Source organism: Triticum aestivum, chromosome 4A (genome assembly GCF_018294505.1).
Source record: "Triticum aestivum cultivar Chinese Spring chromosome 4A, IWGSC CS RefSeq v2.1, whole genome shotgun sequence".
NCBI lineage: Eukaryota > Viridiplantae > Streptophyta > Magnoliopsida > Poales > Poaceae > Triticum > Triticum aestivum.
The window spans coordinates 708,566,870-708,581,509 of NC_057803.1; positions in this window are offsets into that span (position 1 = coordinate 708,566,870).

Genomic DNA, 14,640 nt, shown 5'->3' on the forward strand with positions numbered 1-14,640 from the left:
TGGCTAGCAATGCTTGTTGTGCAATTGAACGCAACTAAACATTTATCCTTCTTTATTACGCATTGGGAAAAAGCATTATATCTTTTGATTTTCCTTTTTTCACTAGTGCATCATGTTAATGACTACAGTGGGAGAGGCATACATGTTTATAAATCATGTTTACATCAATTTTAAATACATTTTTAAAAAGTGTTTGACAAGGGTATTAAACTCTGATGATTTAAGCACTGCCGATTTGATAAATTATATATTAACACCGTGGTAGTTTTAACCGGGGGAGAAAGGTGTTAACAACACACCCCGGAGTTTTTTTTTTTGTAAATAACATGGTAATTTACGAAAGGTAGACCCGATAACTTTCGCACCCAAGGCCTGGTAACTTTTGACCGAGGAATTCTTTTTGTCGAAACATACCCCGTTAAATTCTATGTAAATAGCATGATAATTCGCACACCACCGACTTGGTAACTTGCATAAAAACACCTGATAACTCCCATTCAAAAAAATTTATAAACATACTCCCGGTAAATTTTCGTGTAAATACCAGGGCATGCCATGCCAGCCCGCAAGCCTCCAAACAGTTAAGTACCAAACATTATGTTTTCCGACAGTCCCGATCAACTCGTCATTTGTCGGGTGAGATGCTCATGATTGCGATGGAGCTCCCAACTCCCCCCCCACCGCACGAGGGGGAAGACCTGCTATCCAACTATGCATGCATCACCACTCGTGCACCCCCTGAGAACTTCTGTGATAAGTAGTATATATGATAACAGACACATCGCAAATCTCATAACTTAGGTATAGACATCACGTTAACTTTAACCCAAGGAAAAGGTTGTTATAACCAAGGTAATAATTAACTTTAACCCATGGGGGGTTAAAAAGTTCCCTGGGTAACTTTATATGTAAATAACATGATAATTTGCGCACCGTAAACATGATAACTAACATACAAATATCATAACTTTGACCCCAAGAAAAAAAATGTCAAAAGCAACCCCCCCCCCGCCTCCTGGTTACTTCCGATCACTAGTAGAAAAGGGGGCAATGGTCCAGGCCGGTCCAGCCCATTAGTCCCGGTTCAATTTAGAACCGGGACCAATGGGGGCATTGGACCCGGTTCTTGAGCCCCGGGGGCCGGCCGGGCCACGTGGGCCATTGGTCCCGGTTCGGTTGGACCTATTGGTCCCGGTTGGTGGGACGAACCGGGACCAATGTGCCTCGCTCTTGGCCCAACACCATTGGTCCCGGTTGGTGGGACGAACCGGGACCAAAGGGTCCAGAGTTTAGTCCCACCTCGCCAACTGAAGGGGAATCAGACCGGTTTATAAACCCCTCCCTCTCTGCCATATTGAGCTCCTCTGAAAATGAAAATAGATGCCCTTATATAGGAAAATTAGCCTAAATTCATACGGATTTCGATTGAAATTCGTTATGAATTTAAGTTGATTTTCCTCTATAAGCGCATCTATGCTCATTTCTGAGTAGTTTTTTATATTTTTTTTCTTTTCTGCTATATTTATTTTTTTCTTTTTATTTCTGAGTTGTAATAAGCCATTAAAAATAAGGATATATGCTTCTTTTTTAGTACAGTTAATCACAACTATTTTTTGCTTCTATTCATTTCTGAGTAGTTTTCTATATAGTTTCTTTTTTCTTTTCTGTTATATTTATTCTTTTGTTTTTATTTCTGAGTTGTAATAAGTCATTAGAAATAAGCATCTACGCTATTTTTTTAGTAAAGTTAATCAAAATTATTTTTTCTTCTATTTATTTCTGAGTGGTTTTTTATATAGTTTTTTTTCTTTTCTGCTACATTTATTTTTTTCTTTTTATTTCTGAGTTGTAATAAGTCATTAAAAATAAAAAAGAGGCACAATGCTCGTTAAGATGAAGCCGCTCCCCCGGAGCAATACGAGTGGGTCAACGGTAGTCACACGATGATGCCTTCATCATGGTAACGACATGGAACGCCGCCATCGCCCGCCATCAGCTCGGTTTTCACCGGCAATTACGTCTCCCCGACTCGCAGCTGGTGCCAGATGACGGATCCCGAGATCTGAACACCCAGCCTCAGGCCGACCACCTCTGACTGAAGAGATGACCACCATCGCCGGCTGCAACGGTCAGAATTATTTTTTAGTAAAGTTAATCAAAATTATTTTTTCTTCTATTTATTTCTGAATTGTAATAAGTCATTAAAAATAAAAAAGAGGCGCAATGCTCGTTAATTTGCTTCAAGCCTTTCGGAATAGTGTCAACTGCACTGCACATAGCTCTGTGCAGTTACCGTATTCCTCAAGGCTTGAAGCTAACCAACGTGCATGAGCATTGAGCCTCTTCGTCATCGTCTCTGCACTCAGGGCTTATAAACAACTGCGACTGCCTCTCGCTTGGCGAGGTGGGACTAAAAAAACAGCTGCAGGAAGAATCAACAAAAAAATAGCTGCAGAAAATAAAAAAGTAGTTACACGGGTCCATTGGTACCGGTTCATGGAACCAACCGGTACCAATGCCGCTCTTTGGTCCCGGTTCGTTGGACCAATTTGAAAACTAATGGCACTAACAGAAAGTTTATAATTTTCCTAAAACTAAAAGCAAAAACAATTAAAAAATAAAGCAAAAAACAAAAGAAAATAAATAATGCATAAAACAAAAGGAAAAAACTGGAAAAAATAAATATAGCAACAATAAGTAAAGAAAACAAAAAACAAAAAAAATGCCTCCTACTGGGCCCCCACGGCCTGAATACGACTAGAAACCCTACTATGGGCCAGGATTCAGGCCCGCAGTAGGCCCAGAAGGCCCATCAGGCAAAGCAATAGCAAGTAGGCCCGAAAGCCTGCGGTGGAGAGGAGCTCGAGAGGGGTGCGGCAGTGGGGCTTATAAACCACTGCGCGCCCCTCTTGACTAGCGAGGTGGGACTAAACTTTGGCCCCGAGGCGGACAGCACAGATGCCTTTGGTCCCGGTTGGTGGCACCAACCGGGACTAAAGGGTGGGCATTAGTCCCGGTTGGAGCCACCAACCGGGACCAAAGGCCTCTTTTCAGCAGCCCAAAGACCTTTGGTCCCGGTTGGTGGCTCCAACCGGGACTAATGCCCCCTTTAGTCCCGGTTGGAGCCTCCAACCGGGACCAATGCTCTTGCTATATATACTGGACTTAGCAGTTTTCGCCAAATCCCATCTCTTTCTCGCCCCTGCCCCGAGCCTCTGCTCCTCGTCACCGTCGCCGCCGAGCCCGTCCCACGCCGCCCCGAGCCCGCCGTCCCCGTCGCCGCCCCGAGCCCGCCGTCGTCGCCGCCCCCATCGCCGCTCGCGTCCCGCGCCGCCCCGTCATCGCCGCCCGCATCCCGCGCCGCCGCGCCCCGACGTCGCCAGCCGTCGCCCCTGCCCCGAGCCCGCCGTCCCCGTCGCCGCCCCGAGCCCGCTGTCCTCGTCGCCCCTGCCCCGCGCCGCCCCGAGCCCGTCGTCGCCCCTGCACCGCGCCGCCTCGACGCCGACGTGAGCGTTTTTTTATTTTTGTTAGATTTTTTTTGTAGTTCATAGATTTTTTTGTTAGGTTAGAGGTGTAGTAATTTAGATATGTAGTTCATAGATTTTTTTGTTAGATTAGATTTTTTGTTAGATTACATGTGTAGTAATTAATTTGTTCATATTATGTTAGATATTTTTGTTAGATTAATTAAATTTTTTTTGTTAGACTAGATATGTGTAGTAATTAATTTGTTCATATTATGTTAGATTTTTTTTCTGTTAATAAATTTTTTGGTGATATTATTATTGAATATGCATGTTTGGTGATATTATTGTTAATAGATTTTTTTGGTGATATTTAGATTGTGTAATTAATTTTGTTCATAGAATTTTAATGATTTTTTTGTTCATAGTATTTAGAAAAAGGAAAAAAAATAAGAAGTAGTTTATATATAGTTGAACTAGCTAGTTGATTTAATAAACTAATTTATTTTACTATATATAGAAGTAGTTTGTTTTTAGTAAGTACTACTTATTTATTTATAGTAAGTGCTTAGTAGTTGAACTACATAGTTGATTTAATTAATAAAACTACTTTTATTTAACTATATATAGAAGTAGTTCCCGCGTCGATGTCGGTGATGCCTATCCCGCATCCTCGTCGTCGTCGACTCGGCGGTGGAGGCCTGCTTGATCAGGGCCATGTTCGGGACTGGGCTCCGCCGGGTTGGTATTGAGAGGTGCTACCTTCCGGGGGACGTAGGTTTGTGAGGTGGCAGCCCGTTGTTGACCCGATCCTTGTTTGGTGGTGGTCGCGTGGGCCAGTGACGGTGGTGAGGCATCCGGACACCGCGGAGGTGGTACACCACCGTGTCAGCGAGGAGGACGAGCACGTCCGTCGCTACATGGTTGCATTGGAGGGGAGGTTCGACAATACCTGGCAGGTTCTTCAGGGATCTCACTGGAGCTATGATCCTGTGATGGTTCCTTATCTTTGGGTGTCCACCGCCCGCGTCGATACTCGTCGGGAGCTACGGTTCTAGTTGTATTAGTGATAATATTCGACGATGTACGGACACCAAGAGATGATGTACTTCTGCTTATAATTATTGAATGCATGCTAATTTGAATACTATACTTTATTTTATGATTTGGTTTTGCTTATTTTATGATTTGGTTTTGCTTATTGAATGCTCATATTGGATAATTTCTCCTTCATTCCCGTGTGTTAGACAATTTAATATAATTAATAATGCATTCAGGAGTGAAAGGAGGAGCTACGTACATCGATCATCGATACTCAACCCGTGATTAATAATAATGATCTAGTTTAATATTTGAATTATGAACGTATAGGCCGGAAATGTCGTACTCATCGGACGACGAAAACCGCCCGGGGGAGTGCGACTGGTGCCACGACGACCGAGGTATCTGCGACAGGTTCATTGTGCTGGACGAAGATCGGCGCTTCAGCATTAAGCTCGAGGAGACCTTCGATGTTCATACGGTACGCAACCGACGATAATAGTTTTTTTTCGTAATTACTCATGACTTCAACTATTTTAATCATGACAATATTTTTCATCTTTTCCAATTCGACTAGCTTATCCCATGCTTTGCAAGACGACGCTATGTCTTGGAGAGGATGGGTTTTGAAAACCATGAAAGTTTCGAAACCAAAAAAATTATCCTAAGTACCCATCATGGTGTGGATTTTCAAGTAAAGCTGTACAATGCTCAGAGTGTAACCCATTTTGGTTGCAAAAATTGGGAAGCACTTTGCAAGATGTATGGTCTTGATGAGGGTATGCTTGTTACCATGGATCTTGGTGATCCTACAATCGAGCAAGAGAGACCTACGATTTTCGTCCTTGTGGATACACCTCCAATTCTTCCCCCATGTGAGCTTAACATAGTTATTAAGTAATTTATATTGTTTATTTGAAAATAGTTGACAACTTATTCTCCATTGACAGCTTATTTTCATTCTTCAAAGAATGTGCGGAAGATGGTAGACAGAACCTACTACACCGAAGACTCCGAACTAACTTATCAGGAGAAAAATCATCTGGTCGAATTTTGCACTGATCTTGAGAATTACAATGTCTACAATCGAACTCCTCAACATTATGGTCAATACGTGCCACTAGTGCACGTGTTGAACTACGGTAACTATCATGGAGATACCCTGGTATGATTTTTTACTATTACAACATTCGTGCATCTTTTTGCACACTTCTAAAACTAGTACATCATATCATTGCTAACTACGAAGTTATTACTATGTTTTTCAACAGATAATCTCAAATGATTGTGTGCCTCATCTGATGTATACACGGGGTAGCCTTCATGTTTTGAACATACAACCAGGTCGTCCTACGAATCTCAACTGTCCATACCGGGTTTCTAAAAGAAGTGGAGACATGATAATCAAAGAATGGAAAAAATGTATGGACAGTCGTAAGGAGCTTCTTGGAAGCAACATTCAGCGAAGGGCAAAAATTGGAGACAGGATGATCGCCATTCTTCATAATGGAGAGTCAGGGTCTATATTGTTTTATGCTATTTTACCTTAAGGGTGTTTAGGTCCTACCTGATACTGATGATCATGTGCTAAGAACAATTATGTAGGGTTGGGTTCGATGACTATGAGGATGATGATCGTATGACTTATTATTAATAACGAGTAGAAGTTGTATATGATGATGCATGATTAGTAGGACTTGTTATTATATATATATGATGATGTATGATGCAAGCATGCATGAGCATTTTATATCTGCGGGTGCAATGAACATAACAGCAGCGTTGATAAACCAAGGACGAAGATATAAGAGAGGACACTTCTCTCTATTAGCTAGCTATAATAACAACCTAAAAATAACCCCTAAAGCAGCCACTTTTAAAAAAAATACTTTTGGTCCCGGTTGGAGCCACCAACCGGGACCAAAGGCCCCCTGACTGGGGTGGACGCACAGGGTCACGTGGAGGCACATTGGTCCCGGTTCTGGTTTGAACCGGGACTAATGGGTGGAGGTATTAGTAACGACCCATTAGTCCCGGTTCATGAACCGGGACTAAAGGCCCTTACGAACCGGGACTAATGGGTGGTTTTCTACTAGTGGATAACTTGTGTTCAAACACAATGATAACTTTGATCCGGGAAAAAAGTATTGAGAAGAGACCCCCAATAATTTTTGTGTAAATAGCATGTTAATTTACACACAACAGACATGATAACTTATATAGAGCACCGTGGTAAGTTTGACTGGGGGGAAGTTGTTGGTAACATACCCCTAATAAATTTTGTGTAAATAGCATGATACTTTACTCATAGTGGATTTCATAGTTTACGTACAAATATCACGATAACTTTACCCCATGGGAAAACTGTTGTTGAAAACATTGGGGGGGGGGGGGGGTTGAAAACACACCTCCGATAACTTCTATGTAAATAACATGGTCATATATTGGCATCCAAGTTGATAACTCGCGTACAGACACTACGGTGAGTTTTGACTAGGTGTCCTGATAACTTCTGTACAAATAACATGATAATACATTTACAACAGAGCTGATAACTCATGTACAAATACCACGGTAACTTTTGACCCTAGAATAAAAGTTGTTGAAAAAAGATACCCCCGACAATTTCCATGTAAATAACATGTTAATATACACATAACAGAACTGATAACTCATGTTCGAACACCACGGTAACTGTCACTCATTTTTTCTTTCAAAAGACATAACCTTGATACCTTTTTGTGTAAATAATATGGTAATATTCGACCACAGACTGCGGTAACTTTGATCTGGGGAGAACAAAATAAAAAACATACCCTCAATAACCTTAGCGTAAATGCCATGGTATTCTACGCACCATAGACCTAAGCACTGCACGATCTGGCACATACCTAAACCGGTCTAGCTAGGCACAATGCGCATTTTTTTGTTTTATATATGGGTCATGCCATGTTGGCATGTGGACCTCACATCGTAGCCCAAGGACGACATGATCGATCGTAAACGGTGGGCATTGCATAATTTACTCACAATACCATTGTAAATTTTGACCCAGGCAAAAAAAGTAGTTGAAACATACCCCTGAAGTGTAACACCATGATAAGTTACATACTATGGGCGTGGTAAGTTTTGGCCTGAAAAAAATCATTGAAACATAGCAACATGGGATCTTGTTTCGATGCTCTCGTCGTGGTGATTTTTTTATGCGAAAACAGATTTTAAATCGAAGCGACGGTTTGAGGTACAAACCATTTTAAAGTTTCGAAATTGGGAGAATCTTTTGCTCACATCATCTATTTTGTCTTTTAGTTTGCATGCATGCATGAAATCATCAATCAAGGCTGGTTGGATGCGTTTTCTTCGCCACCACCCACGGGATTAGTTAGTAAGGTTGCATGCATGCGTGATTAGGTAGGAAGAAGGAGGTGTTTGGATCTGTTGCTTATTTTCCGATCAGGCGGAAGTTAGCACAGTCCTTTTTTCATTCCTCGTCCTAGCTTCAGCACTTGGTTCATTAAAAAATAGACTTTCAGTGCCATTCATCAAGTACATACAGCCCCTAATTCTTGGGACAGTATGTTTACAAAAAAAATGTGGAAATTTCTTGGAAAACTTGTGGAAAAATTGTAAGCAATCAGCAAATCACTCACAAAAAAAGGTACCTGCAAAACTGAATATTTAATGGATCCATGCACTCGAAAGGACGATCGATCAGAAAAATATTGAATAAAACTACGCAAAGCATGATTACAAACCTAAGAGGCAACAAAAAAGAAATTAAACCATGACATTGCTTAAAATTCAGAAAATAAGCCACCAAAGCACAGCAGAGCTAACCCAAAAATCACGACAGGCTAACTAATCTGAATATTTTTTCAAAAAGACTAACTAATCTGAATTGCAATACTGATCGACAGACAAAATACACTAGGCAATATACTGATATCGAGTATCCCCACATACACATAATCAGAAGGGAAAAAATAGCTGAATGCACAGCCCCAAAATTCTTGGGTGAAACATCGAACACCACAGGTCCATTGAACTAAGAATCGAGACGTTGTTGTTGATATCTCATGAAATTGGTGTAAGCGCGATGTGCAACTCACACACACACGCGCGCGCGACCTGAGAAGCGGCAACGACATATGCAGGGAATGAAAACAAAAAACGCTCGGTTCGGGACTGGCGGAGAAGCTCCGCCGGCCTCCTCTCGGTACCACCCTCTCTCCTTCCTCCTGCAGCTCCACGACAGCTAGGCTCGCTCTTCCAGGGCTGCTCGCTGGCAGATTACCGCTCTCCATTACCTCCCGCAAGTTCCTCGCTGCTGCTCTGTGGTGACTCCCCTCCACCGCATCCACCTCTCCTCCCCCTCCCTTCTCTTTTTTTTTTGCATGGTAATACGTGTCTCATTCATATCATAAAGAACAAAGTACAAGTCACGTAAGAACCGACATGACAAAACTGAAAAGATAGCAGAACATCTCTGAGCTTGACACTAACGCCCGTCACCTGCCTCCGGCACCACCATAGCAGCCACCGAAAAAAAGAATGACAGATCACCTCCTCACCCGAGCTCGACGCGGCTCCATCGCTGATATGCAACTTTGCGGACCTCCAAGGTGGCTCATCAAAAGTGAAGCCATTGCCGTTGAACGAATCAGACCGGGGCAACACCCCGGACACGCCATCGAACTCCAGATTTGGCACCCCACCACGACTAAGACGCCGAAGGAGGAAACTATACCTGCCATCCACGAACCACGAACCCAGCACACGTTCCGTCTTCCATATGTCTTCGATGCAGACCACAATCTGCATCCGTTCCTGGACTACCTCGCAAGCTTCACGCCGACGCTGGAGCAAACATCGTCGCAACGACGAAGCCCGAGGACACAGGTCCACCATGAGGATGCCGCCGCCGCCACGCCATCCTTGCTTGAACAGACTGATTTCCAGATCCATCCCCAACCATAGAACCGATGGCCTCGTCAGGAAAGGATTCGAAGAATATTTATTCAGCGTCGTCATCGTCGCCGCCGAAGCAAAGACGATGAACAACCTAAAAACCTAGACTACGGATGAGTAAAAACGATCCACACGCGTGGATCCGGCGAACCCCCCTCACCACCGACGACCGAAGTCGCCTGCGGAGGGGAGCCGCCGGAGGACGGCGTTGGAAGATCGGCCCCTGGCGGCGGCTAGGGTTGCAGCCGCCAGGTACGAGAGGAAAACAGCCTCTAGATCGATGTAATTCAACTGACCAACACAGATTGCAAACGGATCCGGGTACAGACCTGTTAGACTTCGTATTGTAGTCTTATTGTATAATCCATACCGTATTGATATATGACTTGTATGACATCATCTATCTATTATATACTTAAACGATAGAAAACGAACGGTGAAGATTTAACAGTCTAAAACATAAATATTTTAACGGTGGAGATTTGTGAAAAGCCTTAATAAAATCTGCAGTCCAGCGATGTCTCACGTAGGCCCAAAAGAGTTTCCATCTACCAGGACTTTATATATTATTAGGCTTAGCGCACATGAGTTCGCATAAAGAAAATAAAAAGAAGGTTCCCAGATCCCTCACGTATCATCAAGTAATAAAGGTAGTCAACTTGGATTAAACCTCACATACTAGGATAGTACTGGTCGGATTGGAATAGGTTAGACCAGAAAGTACTATTCCTTTTTTGTGTGGGGCATCAAGTACTATTCATTTATTCATGAGCGCACTTCCACGCAGGCTTTCTCCGGCAATCGTTTTGGGAATCCGGTTTACACATGCATGCAGCACGCACACAACTGACTCTCAGGCCCCCAAACCAGTGATCGATCTGATCATGCCGAGATGATTAGCGACTACACAGGATTCCGGTCTGATTCGTAATCTTTGAATCGAGAACTTAAACAGTGCTGCAAGACAACTGTAGGAACTGCGGCACCATCCATGATGACGCACATGTAAGCAGTAGACGAGAGTTGCACGGCACACCGTTCGACGCCGCCGAGAAGTACTAAAAAATCCCAGCGGCCAGCGTGAGTCTTTTTTTTGTTGACAAAACTCAATTTTATTTCATAATGCGAGCTTCTATTTAAAAAAGTGTGTTTAAGTATAAACATTACAAAGTTATTCTTCAAAAATACTACTATATTGTATAGTTACTATTTTTATGTACATCTTCTGTGTATTTATGCATCAGACAAAACTCAATTTTATTACTAATGCGAGCTTCTATTTAAAAAAAAGTATGTTTGAGTATACACATTACAAAATTCTTCTTCTTCGAAAATGAACTACTATATTATTAGATAATTATTATTTTTATATACATCTTTTGTGTACGTATGCATCAGTTCACCTTTTTTTTGCGCGGATTGCTCCACTTTGCTCAATTGACCTTCCTCTATGGATCTTCAAATTTCATGACAAATACCATGCCTAAATTAATAATCATGTGTTGTTATCTTTTGTAGATTAAACATATATCATTGGATTTTTACTAGATACTACCCCTCACCTTTTATGTGATTATATTGTCTTCATTATTAATTAGGTATTGTACATAAACATTTGTGATCAAAGTTTACAATTAGAAAATATGTGCCTTAAAATTGTAAAGGAGGGACTATGCAATTACTTCTTTTTATCATGCTAAATTCATAAGTTGTACATAAACTGCAAGGTCCCTGTCATAAAGAGATCGATGTGATCTTGGCTTACCATGTGATAGATAGACAAGTGAAATAGGCATAAGAATGTGGGCATAAAATGAAAAGGTAAATTATGATCAAAGTGGTGAACAGAGAACATGTAAGCAAGATATCATGTCAATTATGTAATATAATATTTGAGTTGTGCAAAAAATACAAATCGCTGCACCCAATATAGACATGATTGTACAGAATAATCATGTGCATGCCCATGTAATAGAAGTCATGTACATGACAAAAGTTAAGAATAATTAACAGTTGGATGAGTGTGCCCTAGACAATCATAGATGAAGAAAGGGAATGCCTTTTTCCTCTATATTTGTGAAGGTTTGAAATGAAAGCCCATGTGACGTACATAAAAAACATTTGTGCTAAATAACATATGTTGGAGCAAAAAATGATGGCACGATCAGTGAAGGTAAGTTATGACACAAATAACATGGAAGTGGTTAGGTAGATTATAAAACAAAGGTATGAAAAAATTATCAGAGAGATAATGTCTTAGCATTTTTTTAGTGAATACAAATACATTGCATTGATAGGCAGAAAATAAAGGAAAATCGAGAAAGGATTATATGTTTGGATGAATTTCGATGCATGGCATTTCAGTAGCCAAACCTAACCGCGATAGCACTAATGATGAGAAAGGGAATGAAAAAAAATCGAAGGACTTTAATATCTGAGATCTCTATAATGCGATGTTTTATTTTGGTGTCCAATTTCCTAATGACAATGAACATAATTGATAAGAAATAACAAAGTCAAAGTTAATACAACAAATATGCTAAATCCAAAAAAATTAAAATGGAAAATCTAGCCGCGCAAATGCGCGGGTCATCCCGCTAGTTATATATATATGTGATAGGCCACCCCATAGAGGGTTGAGCCAGTTACTTCAAAACCTTTTTTTTACATGGTATCAGGTCTAACCTAGGTCCTACACCCCACCCCACTGCCGCCGCCGCCGAAACCCTAAACTCCAGGGCTGTGCCGCCGGCGCCATGACTGCTTCCGCCTCCGGCGCCGCCAACTCCGGGTCGATCCCCGCGTCGCTTGCCGCCCTCCTCAACCTACCACCTCATCCCCTGGCTTCGTCGGTGCCCTAGTTCATGGGCACCACTGCTGTTGGCTCCCTGTTTTCGGCGCCGATCCCGCCGCCGTCGCCTGCAACCTCTGGTGCCGCGACGACGGTTCTTCCCGCGCCACCTGCGGCCTCAACCGGCTCCTCCTCGACACTCCCCGTCATCCCGGCGGCCTCAGGGGAGGTACTACCCGCGGCCTTGTTCACGGCCCCACCCGCAACCGCGATCCCTACCTTGCCTGCGTCGTCATCCGCGGCGTTGGTCGCTGCCGTTGTCCCTGTCGCGGCTCCGCCGCCCACCGCCCCTGCTGCTGGCATCAATACGCCCATCGAGCCATTCCACTTCGACAATTTGATCGCCATTAGACTCACGCCGGACAACTACTTGTTCTGGTGTGTCAAGGTCTTACGGCTACTCTGCAGCCGGTCTCTTCTAGGGTTTGTTGATGGTTCGCTACCGTGTCCTCCGCAGGTCATCCCTATCGTCCACGGTCCGGCCGTCAACCCGGAACACCGTATGTGGGTGCAGCAGGACCAGGCGATTCTTTCTGCCATCCAGGGATCCCTCGGCGACGAGGTCGCCGACCTCTGCTTCTTCGCCACCACCTCTATGGACGCCTGGACGACGTTGGAGCATGCCTTTGCGCAGGTCTCTACCTCCCGCTCAATGCCCTTTGCAGCGAGCTCGCCGACATCAAGAAGCTGGACTCTTCCTCCACGACCTACTTCAAAAAGATGAAGGTGTTGGCGGACACACTCACCTCCATCGGTCGGCCGCTCAACGATGAGGAGTTCGCTGGCTTTGTCATCAAAGATCTGGACGCTGACTACGACAATCTCGCTGAGGCTGTTCACAATGTCAAGCCTGCGATGCCCCCGCACGAGCTCTACTCACGCCTCCTCAGCACCGAGCAACGCATTGAGGCTCGTCGCACCTCCGCCACCATCACCGCGCAGCCGGCGGCCTTCTAGGCCTCTCGCGGCCAGCGCTCCCCGCCCCGTCAACGGGCAAGGCCGCCTCACCCCCTGCATTAACCCTGGGTGGGGGTCCAAACACTCAGATGGTGTGCCAGCTATGTGGTCGTGAATGCCATGTCGCCTTCAAGTGTCACCGCTGCTTTCAGAGGAGCTTCCTTGGCATCGGCAATGACGGCAAGGGCAACAAGGGACAATTTGCTATGGTAGACTTTGGGCCCCCAGCCGCCGCCCTGGCTGCCCACCTCGCTGCCACCCCGGCTACCCACATCGCCACCAAGGGCAAGGACCCGCGCGTCGACCAGGGGTACACACCGTCCTATCCTATTGATCCAGCCTGGTACATGGACACCGGCGCCACGGATCACATGACAAACGAGCTGAACAAACTCGCCACCTACCATCCCTACTACGGGCACGACCAGGTTCACACCGCCAATGGTGTAGGTATGCCCATCTCTCACATTGGCCAAGCATCTCTTTTAACTAGTCATCCTTCTAGGCAGCTTCATCTTCGTAATGTTTTGCGGGTTCCCTCGGTGACTCGTAATCTTTTATCTGTCCTTAAGCTCACCCTTGATAATCATGTCCTATGTGAAATTCAACCATTTAATCTTTTTGTTAAGGACTGAGCAACTCGGGACGTTCTACTTAGTGGCCACTTGAGCCAAGGCTTGTACTGTTTGGAGGATCAATCCACCCCGTGCGTCTTTAGCGGTGTTCGTGTGTCGTCTTCCCAGTGGAACTCTCGCTTTGGTCACCCCACCACACCCATCGTTCGCCACATACTCCACCGCCATGAGCTACCTTTAGAGTCTAGCAATAAAGAGATGTCCGTGTGTGATGCCTGCCAACAAGGCAAAAGTCATCAACTACCTTTTGTTTCATCTACTAGAGAAGTAAAGAGTCCTCTTGAAATTGTGTTTTCTGATGTGTGGGGTCCAGCACAAACATATGTTAGTGGTCACAACTACTATGTCAGTTTTGTTGATGCCTATAGTCGTTTCACATGGCTTTATCTTCTTAAGCGCAAATCTGATGTGTTTGATATATTCATTCAGTTCCAATTGCATGTTGAACGTTTACTCAAGCATAAAATTATCCATGTTCAGTCAGACTTGGGGGGAGGGGAATATCGCAACCTCAACACCTTCTTTAATAAGCTTGGGATCTCTCATCGTTTGTCATCCCACACACACATCAACAGAATGGCGTTATTGAGAGCAAACATCGCCATATAGTTGAAACCGGTCTCACACTTCTTGCTCATGCTTCTGTACCTTTTCGCTTTTGGAGTGATGCTTTTGCCATCGCGTGTTTTCTCATTAACAGATTACCTACGCGTGTTCTTAATAT